Source organism: Acomys russatus, chromosome 13, assembly GCF_903995435.1.
Source record: "Acomys russatus chromosome 13, mAcoRus1.1, whole genome shotgun sequence".
NCBI lineage: Eukaryota > Metazoa > Chordata > Mammalia > Rodentia > Muridae > Acomys > Acomys russatus.
The window spans coordinates 25,562,461-25,573,286 of record NC_067149.1 but is presented as its reverse complement, the minus strand read 5'-3'; positions in this window follow the sequence as shown (position 1 = coordinate 25,573,286).

Below are 10,826 nucleotides of genomic sequence, written 5' to 3'. Positions count from 1 at the left end.
GTGACAGCCGGTGACTTGCCGTTCCCTGATCCTGCCCTCTTCTGGACTTCTCAGGCACTGCACACCCATGGTGCATGTACATAGATGCCCACAAAACACTTTTACACATAAAAGAAAAGCAAATGATCATCAAATACCTCTGATGTGCTGGGTAGTGGGAATGCCATAGGTTCCAATTCAGGGTCCACCCTGCAGGAGTTTGCAGTCCAGTACCAAGACTAAGCCAGGTTGATAGGTAACTATAAAACATGATGGGACTTAGACCTAATTCATATGGTTAACACTGATTGACAACTTGATAGAATCTACAGTTACCTAGAGACAAACTTCTAGGGTTGCCTATGAGGAGTTTCTTGATTTGATTAGCTGAAGTGGGAAGATCCACCCTAAATATGTATAGCACCATTTTGTGAGCTAAGACAGCTGGGCGCCAGCATTTATCTCTTTCTGATCCCGGCTGGAAATACAAAGGCCAGCTGACTCTGGTTTGGATGAGAATGGGCCACGTAAGCTCATATATTTGAATGCTTGGTCTATAACAATTGGAATTGTTTGGGAAGTATTAAGGAGGTGTGGCCTTGTTGGAGGAGGCATGTCAGTGGGGGGTGGGCTTTGAGGTTTCAAAGGCCCACACCATTCCCAATTAGCTCTCTCTCTTCTGCCTCCAATTTTCAAACAAGCTCTAAGCTCAGCTACTGCTTCAGTATTGTGCCTGCCTGCCTGCCTGTTGCCTGCCTGCTACTTGCCTGCTGCCTGCCTGCTACTTGCCTGCTGCCTGTCTGCTGCCTTCCTCTCTGCCTGCCTGCTGCCTGCTGCCTGCCTGCCTGCCTGTCATGATGGTTATGAATTTACTCTCTGAAACTGTAAGTAAGCCCCCTCCATTAAATGCTTTTCTTTATAAGTTGCCTTGGTCATGGATGTTTCTTCGCAGTGTTTAGAAAAGTAAGACGCCTTCCCTGCCAAATGGACTGTGTCCCTAAATTGTGAGCCCAAATCAGCCCTTCATTTAAGTTGCTTTTGTTATACCAGTAGAAAGAGCACTTGGTGCAATAGGGTGTGGGCAACCACCTAAGCTGCAGGTCAGGCTGGAATCCAGGTAGGCTCTCTGGAGGAAGTGACCCATGTGTACGTTTCCATGAAATTCAATATTGCTGCATCTTCTCAAAGAAAGACCGTTGTATTTGAGCTGATACACAAGCTACTAAAGAGGCCGAAGCAGACAAATCCCAAGTTCTCTGCCTGCAGGGCTACACAGTGAGCGCAAGGCACTTCTGGGTAAATTGTTAAAACCTGTTGCAGGGCCAGTGCAAGGCTGACATCCTGAGTCTGGTCTCGGGATCCCACATGGAAGGAGAGCTGATTCCCTCAAAGCTGCTCTCTGGCCTCTACACACATGCTAAAGTGCGCACGTATCCCCACAACACGTCATACGCACACAGCAAATAATAATAGTAATAATACATTAAAGTTTAAAAGCTGTCTCAACTTAAAACGAATAAAAGCAGAGTTGAGGGTACAGCTCTGTGGCGGTGTGCTCTGTGGCGGTGTGCTTGTCTGGCATATGTGAGAGCTGAGATTCACTCTTTTGTACTAAAAATAAATAAATAAGATATTGCTTTTGTTAGACTCTTCCTTCCACCACCTATCAGAGAATCCTGGTGGTTTCTGTCCAAAAGCAGTCAGCAGAGAGCACTTTGTGACATTAACATTGTAAGCTGCTTGCCAATCTCAGAGTGTACTCCCCAGGCCAATCGTTATAGGCTGTCTATCCTCTAATGGGTTTTTTATTGTCTGTTATCAAGTGTATCACATTGAAATAATTATAATTTTTTCCAATCCCAAGGAAGGAAGGTCTTAAGAGGAGGGAGGGGGTACTATGTACAAAATGCTTATTTAATTCTCCTAATTTGGAGGGGGAGCTGAAGGAAGAGCGTTCGTGAAATGGGGCAATAAGCGGAAGTTGGGAAACACAAAGAAGAAGGACTTGTGTGCCAAAGGCCATTGGAGCTGTCCCTAAGATTGCATGCAGATAACTGAAAACATGGCGATTCCTGTGCTTGGCAGGTCACCTGCTGTCCTCAGAGCTAATAGTGGCCTGGGAGTTATTTTACGAGTTAAACACGATGGTACGAACAAGCCTATGGTGAGGCTCCTCCTCTTCCTCCTGTTTTGCAGATAAACAAGCAGATGCTTACCACACTGAAGGTCCTCTCTCAGTTGGGAGTGAGGATGGAGATTTGCTGCTGTGAAAAGTGGGCAGTGAATGTGTAAATAGACAGAACCCGGCAGAGCAGGCATCTAGGCTTACTGTTTCTTTTCTTTGGGAACAGCGCCACTGGGCCACTTTAGAAATGAACTCAATCACTAATGAACGCCCCCCCCCTCCGGTAACTAATACCCTTTGGCTAAAGTCCCATTTGGAAGAGCTTCGTGGAAATCATGTTGCTAATAAACTTAAATTTCTGGTTCCTGTTCATACAAGCAATTTGACAACCGCATGGTAATTTGTAGGTAAATGAGATACATGAAGATTGTCAGAGTAGTCATGAAGGTCCAGTGGACTCCCCCAGACGCTGCTGGCCTGACATTTATGGTCGGTCTGGCATAGTCTCAACAAAGGAATAAGGTTTGGGATGGACGTGTACCAGGAGTCTCAAGGGATGTGCACATCTTTAGCCCAGTGTCTCTGTTGGGGCAGGATCACAGGTTGCCATGGAGGAGAATAGCAAGGTAATCAGACTCTGGAGGAGAAAGAAAATAGCTTCAAACTTGGAGGCCCCAGATTCTGATCAACGATATATTTTTTTAACAAGTAGAACCTTGGCTTCTAGCAAGCCTTTGGTTGTTCATTAGTAATGTATTCATTGATTGTTACCCGATCTGTGAAAAAGATTCTCCGTGTATATCAATTTCAAACATGAGCCAATAAACACTCTCTGACTTTGAATTAAAATAATGCCAAATTTGTAAGCATCTTAATCTTAGAAATGTGATGCCCAATATAATGGGGGCAGGGCCAGGGATAACATGGCTGGTACAAAATAACTCAGAGTTTCTACATAGCTTTGTGAAATAAATATGACTTCCATTTGTGCTTAGCTTCCTCAGATGGTCAGCTAAGTGTTGTTAAGTTCTTTGTGCAGGGCATTATTCATCTCCAAGACACAGTTCCACAACGGTTCTTCAGTAAGCACTGTTTTCATAAGTACAGACTCTAAAGCTGCTTGTGAGGCCCCAGGGCTCTGTGTCTCTTGAGCACATTCTCCTGGTAGCCTTCACTTCCACTCTTGGCTGAAGAAAAAGCCCTGGGTATAAACCTAAGAAGGGATATTATGGGATGGGTTCTACTTTAAGAGAGGTGATAAGGGGAGTTTCCTCGCCCCTCCCCCCCTACACATACACTGTGTGTGCTAGATAGAATTTGCTTGTCTGTCCTAGTCTCTCTTTGTATCTGGGGTGCCTACTTGGGAATTTCTTGTTCCTCAGCATTTCCTCCAGGAGCTTTTTCTTTGCAATGAAGGGTGATCTCCTATACTGCATATTTAACCCCATTTCTGGCCTCACCCTCTGGATAGCAGCAATACTCTTCTTTTTGTTTGTTTGTTTGTTTGTTTGTTTGTTTTTATAACTAGAAATGTACCTTCTCGCTGCCAATGTCTTCTGAAGGGGCAAAGTCTTCCACACCTCCGTTCAAAGAGAGAACCAGTAGTCTAACGGGAAGCGCTGCTAGTCAAGTTAGAGACAGAGTGGCCTTCGTGGGGACAGCCTGCCCTCCTTTGGCCTTTTCATTCATGGGTGTTCACTGTGTTAAAGAATTCTTAACCTGGGCTTTTGGTGTTTAAAGCCACTTAGGTCACGTGAGACAGTGACGAACTGGTCAGAGGTTAGCCTTCTAGAATCCAAACCTATGTTTATTCTTGTTAGCTGTGTAAAGTGGTTAACTTTCTCTCTCTCTCTTTCTCTATGCCCTGGCTTCTGAATCTATAAAATAAGAATAAGCATAGTATTCACCATTGGAGCTGTGGTGTGTCCTGTATTCAATATTTGTGTCCCCTTCCTTCTGCACTAAAACCTCTCAGTTTTCAATCCCAGGTTAGAATTGCCAAAATTAGAAATAAAAATATAGGATGCCCAGTTAAATTTTATTTTAAATAAATGCTAACTACTTTTTAGAGTTAAAAGTGTATCTCATTTTCTATAGGTCATCTGTAATTCAAGTTTCTTAACTGACCCCCAGCTCAGCTAACACCCCTTCATCCACAGGCCCCGTTTGCCTCTGAAGCAGGGCTATGACACAGTCTGAATGATATAAACAAAGGCGTCCTGGGAGTATGGATGTCTTCCTGATTAAGCAGCAACAGACCAGATAGAACTTGGATATTGCTCTCTTCCTGCTGGCAAGTGAGGGTGGCACCCTGAATTGAAGAAGCCATCTTTTCTGCCTGTGTGAAGACCTAGTGCTACTGTCTTGGAAGAAATGGAAGTGTCCATTCCAGAAAGCAACTTGTGCCCTCCCTTTGGCTATCAGACTATAAACACAGAGGACCCCAAGAAATAGGAATTTTCACAGATTAGAGGAAGAAAAGGGCAGCGAGAAAGGAGCTCATCTCTCAGAAAGAGCTTTCACCCAGCTCTGACATATTCTCACAGCACCTTCTGGGAGAAAGTGGAGGGCAGACAATGACAGCACCGGGACCTTATCTTGACCAAGGCTGCTTGGTTATGCACACTTCTTGCCTTTACTTTAAACCTAAATCTCCCTTCAGGGATACCGAGCACAGACTTGAGGGGGTCCACTGAACCTTCTTCGTCGTCTTCCCATTGTGGCCACATTGAGTACCTGTTCTTTCCCTGCTTTTCACTCTTACCTGTTGGCTTAATTGGCCTATGTGCAGCAGGTGGCAGAGTCCAAGCTCTGACTTTAACTGCTCTGGTAGCCTGGAGGAGGCTTCTCAGTAATAGCTTCCTACCAAGCAGCTTTATCTTGTCCTTGGGTGGGAAAACCAAAATGGTGATATCATGGTTGTCATTGTCATTGTCATCTTCTCCTCCTCCTCTTCTTCTTGCACTTCTTCCTCCTCCTCTACCTCCTCCTCCTCTTCCCACTTCTCTTCCTCCTCCTTTTCTTTTCATTTGCCACCTGCTTGCTACACCACTTCAGCTTTATCTTGTGTCCAGGTATTAAGTCCTCATCGCCTGTCCCCAGAGGAGGCTGCCTTTTATAGGTCACATCAAAGAGCCAATGCCCAGTGTACTCCAGAGGGGCTCTATCCAGAGAGACACTACAAGGAAATGGGAAAGAAAATGAGAATTTGAGGAAGATAACCCACAGCTCACCCCTTCCCACGTAGCTGAGCCACACAGCGGGATTTCCCACAAGCCAACCCCACTAACCCATCCTTGCCAACACTGTGGCCCCACCTCCAGCACCTCAGGTGTGGAGAGAGGCAGGAGCCTAACCGTGTAGCAGCCCCCACCACATGTTTTCTCCCTCATACCTCACCTCAGCCCTGGGTGGGGGCGGGGTTATGATCTGTTGCTCCCTAACACAATCTTTTTCCTTTTTGTCATTTTTCAAAGCTAAATTTATCAGCATGTGTGTGCATAAACACACACGTGAGACCTGACACAAGTGCAAAGTCAGGAAACAACCTTCAGGGGTCTGTTCTCTCCATCCACCTATGGGCCCAGGGGATCAAACCCAGGTCAGCAGGCACCGACCGTCCTAACCTGCTGAGCCATCTCACCAGCTCTGCACACACAATTTCTAGTACATAAGCTTCCTCCTGAAGGCACTTTGGGATGGTGGTGAGTGACATGATGACATCAGCTGCCACACTGAAGAAGTGTGCTAATATTTGTTAGGAGGTGAGGTAGAGTCAGGAAGCTCTGCTGGGGGCCGGACTTGTCCTCTTCATCTGCTTCTTTCATCTTCCCTCCTTCCTCCGTCTCCGGGTCTCTCTTTCCTCTGCCTTCAGATAGGTTCCCAAAGGTACAGATTCTGAAGAATAAACTTGCATGTTATTTTGCTTTTTTTGTTTGTTTGTTCTTGATCCCTTCATATGCCCTCTGTGAATCCTTGCAAGAGGAAAATTGTGAATACCATTTAAAAGCCCAAGCAGTAATGGCAAAAGAGAAATTCCACTCCACCCTACCCCCACCTTTTAAAAATAAAATATTTCACTTGTGGCTGAATACAGGTTTTATCTCAGAAAGTGACTGATAGTGGCTGGTTCATATGGGGCTCTGTGGAGAATGTGCCTCAAGCTAGAGCTCCAGGATCGATTAGAGATGTCTGCCATCCACATGACAAAGGAGAGTGGTGTTTGTCCTCCAGGCTCGTAACATGAGCTGCACCAGTAGTTGTCATTTTCAGCTGGGTCAGGCCCTGGTATGGCCTTGGCAGGCTGTTCAGATACCTTGGTAGCAACTGAGTAGCTTTGCTATTTATTTATCTTGATTAGTGGGCAAGAATTAATTTTGTACTATTAAAATTTGTGTTTTTATTTAAGCCACTAGTAGGTGAACAGATTATAAGCCTGTATCCAAGTTCTTAAAAGAAGTGTAGGCTTTAACTTTTATTCTGATGCCCCAAAAAGACGGAAATATCTATCATCTTAGGGGCACACAGTTTGAAAGACATCAGAAGATCATGGTCACTGAAATTACACATGCCACAACATATGGATAAAACCTCAAGAAATGTTTAGCAAAAACAATAACGAAATAATTTGCCTACCGTCTTTAAAGCATAAGCTACACCCCTCACAGATACCCTTCTGGTTGCTGGCTGGACTCTCTGTAGCCCTCAGATCACATTTCAATGGACATTTAGACAGAGATAATTTATTTTTCAATTTTAGAAACCTACATCATACCTATAAGTATTTTTTTTTTTCTCAAACGATGCTAGTTTGTATTACATGTGTTTGGCTAAGCAAAGACCAGGAATACTGGCAACCCAATGCCGTAATCAACGGTTAACTCAATCACCAAGTGATTTAATAAATAAAATGTTAGAAATAAAACCAGCAGGGTGAAATTTCTTTGGAAGCACTTAGCATATGATACTTTCTCCCATTTAAAAATAGAATCCAGGAGTATGTGAAGTACTTAAGGAATCACATTTGTCACAGGATCAGACAGTGACTTAAAATAGCAGTGGTGGTGTCATAAGTATGTATGCATTTCCAGTCCTAAGCTACCTGGAGTTGTGTGGTTCTTCTGTCTGAAGACAATTGAAGCTTTTCTGCCTGAAAGCTGAGTTAACCCTGTTTAACGGCTATGACTTCAGAACCAGAGGAAAATTAACTCGTTTCGCTTCTGCTTGCCTGCAGCACTTTCTCACCCCGGTTCCCAGTTTTCTCAAGACCGGTAAGAGCATACAAGGTGACTTGATTGTGGACTTTTTGCAGGGCGAGATCCAGCTACAGTATGGTTGGCTGGTTTGAACTTTTGACTTGTTATTTTTGGTTCAGGTTGTTCTAAAGATGCAACACAATCTCCAATGGCCTTGCTGTGTAAACTGACACGCTGGTGGCTGCATACAATCGCAAGGTGATGACACCCATGTCCTGACCGAGTCGGAGGTGAATGCCCTCTGTGTACACACTGCTCCATAGAAATGGAATGCGAAGGCCAGTTCCGTATTTCAGTGCAGGAGCAGGCACACAAGTTGTGGCTTTCTCAGTGTTTTTAATGACCCTGCATATTCACCCAGTGATTTTGCCGTATCTATCTTACACATTAGCCCCTCATCTTTCATTGCACCCCCGTAGCTGATTTTGCATGGACTGACCCTTGATAACGTAGAATTAACAAATATGGTCTTTGTCTGTATAATGCTTCTTGGTTCTTGAGATATTGGCAAGTCTTTTAACATAAAGAATATAACAATAATGCACATTTTACTAATAGCTACCACTTATCTGTTTGAATTTCACCTCTCCTTTTTACTCAGTGAAAGGGGGGGGTGTATTTTAAAAACCACAAATGAACGAACTACCGTGCAAAAGAACTACTTGCAATTCTCTCCAATAGCCTTCCTAGCCCTTACTTACAATCACTGTATGTATTTAGGCTCTAAGAAAGAAGCACTTAGGAGTCACAACAGATTCTTGTGATAACAACAGTTAATCTTGCACACATGAACACACACAAAAATCCCCAGCAGCTGGCCAAGGTTGGCAGTATGGGAGAAGATAGCAGAATCACAGAAACAGAACTAACACCAGATGAAACAGAGTTAACAAGAGAATTCCTTGCACCTACAACTTCATACATGAAACCATGCTCTGTTAGGCATAGCACAGGCCGTTGGCAGGCCAAAGGGGAAACAATGAGGCTTCTTAGAAGGGCTGATAATGAAGCTGGGAAAAACAGAGCACAGACAACGTGTATGAGCCAGGAGGTCAGGGCAGACATTATAGGACACAGGAAGAAATCAGAATCCCTAACCCTGAGACAGAGTGGACTAATGAGCAAACCTGCATCTGAATATCATTTCATTACTTCTAAGCACCTACTCAGTTGGCTTCAGCAATGGCATCTAAGTTTGTGGGCCTCTGATGAGTTCACAGATGGGAAAGTACAACTGAAGTGTTGGGATTGCCTAGGAGGGCATAGTTTAGTTGGGGTTTTGCTTGCTTGTTAAGGGGAAGGGTTGTTTTATTTTTGTGATGGTTTGAATGAGAATGGTCCCCATAGGCTCATATTTTGAATACTTGGTCCCCACTGGTGGACTGATTTGGAAGGATTCAGAGGCATGACCTTCTTGTGAAGGAGGTGTGTCACTGGTGGCAGGCTTGAGGTTTTAAAAGACTGCTGCCATTCCCAGTGTGCTCTCTCTCTCTCTCTCTGCGTCCTGCTGTCAGATGCAAATATGAGCTCTCAGATATTCCTGCCACTGTGCCTTCACTCGACCATCATGGTCTCTAGCCCTCTGAAACCATAAGCCCAATTAAATGCTTTATCTTCTTGGTTGTCTTGGATATGGCGTTTTATGACAGCAATAGAAGTCTTAACTAAGACCTTTTTATTTGAAATTGAGGTTTTTCATTCTGTTTAGATTTAGATTTTTTTTTTTTTTTGAGACAGAGTCTTGCTAAGTTACCGAAGCAATCCTCTTCTCTCAGCCTCCCAGATGAGCTGAGACTACAGTGGTGTGCCAACAGCCCTTTCTCAGAACATAGTTTATGAGACAGGCTTTTAACCAACCCCATTTTCCTTTTCTTTGTTTTTAATATTTACTTCATGTGTATTTGTGTGCTGCCTGCCTGTATATCTGTGCATCACATGCATGCCTGGTGCCCCTGAGGCCAGAGAGAGAGCATTAAACTGCCTGGAACTGGAGTTATACGTGGCTGTGAGCTACTGTATGGGTGCTGGGAGCCACACCAGAGACCTCTGAAAAATCAACCAATGATCTTAACCACTGACCCATCATCTTTCCAGCCCAGTGAGACATATCTTAGGCTTTCAATGTTGACTAAATGATTTTTCTGCTACCCACTGGGTACCTCTGCTTTGTGTCAGCCAACAACTAGGCAGATATCTGGATGGACCACCATTCTGGCATACACAAGTAGTTGAGATGAAAATGGCAGCTCCTCTGAAGAAATATGAAGACAATGTGATTTAAAAAAAAAATCATTCAACTGGTGCTCTCACCTTAGTGCTGCACACTTATCAAAACTGGCAGTGCAATGGAAGGGGCTTGAACCCCACAATAAAGTGTCTACTTGAACTTGAATTGGGGAGAAAACATTAGGCGTTTTAGTTTTGTTTAGTTTTGAGACGAGGTCTCACTATGTAGGCCTGACTGCTCTGAAACCGCAACCTGCCCTCTGCCTCCCAAGTGCTGGGATTACAGGTGCTAATATCACTATTATCTTACCTGTGTATGACTTCGTCATTTTATTAGCTAGTGTTAATGTGTTCACCCACTCAATAGGCCATAAAACCTTTTCTTCTACAAAGGGTCTGCTTAGCACATGCGCAGAAAACGTGATGCTGAGCAAGGGTTTTCAGCCCATCACGCATACAAAGCAACATTAGGGCACCAGCCTTTTACACCCAGAAAAGGCTTGATTCTATATGGTCAGCAGGCAAGGAGGCTAGTTCTCTACGCTCACATCTGCTCCCCATCAGGGAAATCAATAGCAAGAAGAAAGAGAGGGAGAGAGTTGTGCCTGCTGATTGAATGCCACAAGGGGAGTTTGGTGCAGGTATAGATGGGCATGTCTCTTTGCAGGTCACGTGCTCCCTCTATGTGGAGGACTTGGCTATCGTTAGCTGGATGAGCCGGCTTTTTTTGCCCACATCTGTTGTCCGTTCTTGAAGAACCAGCTCTGACTTGCTTGAATACATTAGAGGCTTTTCCTGAAAGATGACTCTTTGTTATTCAATAGTCAGCTTAATCTTTTGTCTTTCTCTTATTTTTTTCTAACCTGCAACCTCTCATTGTAACAATAGTATCCCCATAATTCTCAAAGCCCCATCCTCTCCCCATTGGAGAGAAGCATTTGTGAGTAGACAGCCAGATACCCGCTACTGAAATTTGAGACACTGTACTTTTTGGAAGATGTTTCCTAGGGTTTGTGTGTGTGAGAAACAGTGTGTGGTATAGCCCATGCTGGCCTTGAACTCGTTGCATAGCCAGGGATGACCTTGAACTTTGGATCTTCCTGCTTCTAGTTCCTGAGTACTAGGATTACAAACAAATACAGGGTGCTGGGGTTAAACTCAGTGCTTCCTGCATGCCAGGCAGGCATTCTATCAACTGAATTACAACCTCAGCCTGAGGGCATTTGAAAAGCCTGGGTCAC